This window comes from Dendronephthya gigantea, unplaced genomic scaffold (genome assembly GCF_004324835.1).
Source record: "Dendronephthya gigantea isolate DGI-Jeju-01 unplaced genomic scaffold, DenGig_1.0 000014F, whole genome shotgun sequence".
NCBI classification, from domain to species: domain Eukaryota; kingdom Metazoa; phylum Cnidaria; class Anthozoa; order Malacalcyonacea; family Nephtheidae; genus Dendronephthya; species Dendronephthya gigantea.
Window position 1 is genome coordinate 272966 of NW_021163024.1, and position 1779 is coordinate 274744.

Genomic DNA, 1779 nt, shown 5'->3' on the forward strand with positions numbered 1-1779 from the left:
ACTGCGAATTTGAGCGTGAGGGACGAAAATTACATCGGAGTGCGGAGTGGACTACACCACATTTAAAGCATTGATGTTTAAAATTACAGCCCGGACAATCGCCGCCCCGATGGAACTTGCGACAAAATCCCCTGGGAACAAATAGGGCAGGAACTGACGCTGGCGAATTAGACCCATGATTACGCGTAGGTAGCTGGGTTTTAGTGAAGCGTGAATGATTGAAATTTTGCGCCCTTATCCACAGTTCCCAGTGAGTGTCGCTCCACGGTGCATCGGCTGGGTTAGTTTGACGCAAAAGACGAAATTGAGCGTCGTAAAAACGCCAGTCACCCCGCGAGCAGCCAAATCGCGAACAACTTCGCCGTATTTCATCAAAGCGGGGGCCTCCATGGGGAATTTAGTTGTGTACACCCCGACAAAAATTTGAAACGCTGAAGTCCATGCCTCGATATTAGGGATGGACTTCACTTTGTGTGTTGGTTCCAAAGATAAAAGCGGAACATTGGAGCCTTCTTGAGGCCCCACCGACAGCTGATAACGAGTATCACAAGCCCCAGAACCAAGCAATAGGCTGAAATCTAAAAATTCATTGGCCCAAATTTTCGACTTCAATTTGGCACTAACGTTTGCTCCGATAGGCAAACTGATGGAATTAAATTTGGAGCTTGGCGTTGGGGACCGCGATACCGGCACTAAGTTAGGCTCACCTGATATATTGAGTAAAGCAGACGCCACCGGCCCCTGCATCGTGGCGTCTGCCGTACCCAACACACCGAAGCAACCACTGGCAATTCACGCGTCTCCGTCGAGAACTCGGGCGGTGTAGATGGGATGGTGTGTGACTGGAGGTTGGCCATGACCGCCTGCGTTGTTTCCGAAATTATTCGGGCAAGAGTAGCTTCTGAGAGGGTAAAATGGTTGGTAGACCCCGCAGAGGTGTTGTCTGTTGTTGGTGCAGTAGTTGGCGCGGACAATGACTGCGGCAAGGTATTCACCGATGTACTGGGAGCCGTGAGTGGACCGGAGCGGGACGATCGTCGCGGACGGCCGGGTCGGGTTGGTTGCGTTCGCCTTTTCACTCGTTTACTCGCTCTGGTAGTGGTAGCAGGCATAATTCCGTATAGCAAGAACTAAGGAATAAACAAAGAGCAGAGCAAGAGCGAAACGAATGTCTGTGGTGATACGTAAAATACTATATACTAGAGACACGCCACGCACAATACAATTGAAAAATATTAAAAAAGACAGGAGAATGGAAAAGGCAGCGGAATAATCATGGCATACAACGAGGGTAGCCGCATTTGATTATCCCGTGATGCTGCAAATACTAAAAATTATCGGGCAATCTGAAAACAACATGCCGCACCATCCCACAATATATTGACTTCAACTGTGGGCATCCGGAAACGTAAAACGCCCTACCCACTAAGACATGCATTTTTTCCTACACAGAACGAACGAGCGATATATGCATAAAACTATACATCAGCACGACAAACATCACAAACCACACAACGCATATATAACAAGTAAAATCATGAACTCGTCCTGCGCAGCAAAAAACCCAATGTTGAAATCTCAACGTGGGCATCTGTAAACAGTCATGTTGCTCTAGCCCATATTGAGTAAATCAAACGTATGATAAACGACAAATAAAAATGCGGAGTATGCGTAGTAAGAGATATACAGAAAAACATATACACACATATATAATATAATATATGCATAATATATACACGATAAATGAACTACAACAGTGCCAGAGCTTTCAAAATAGCC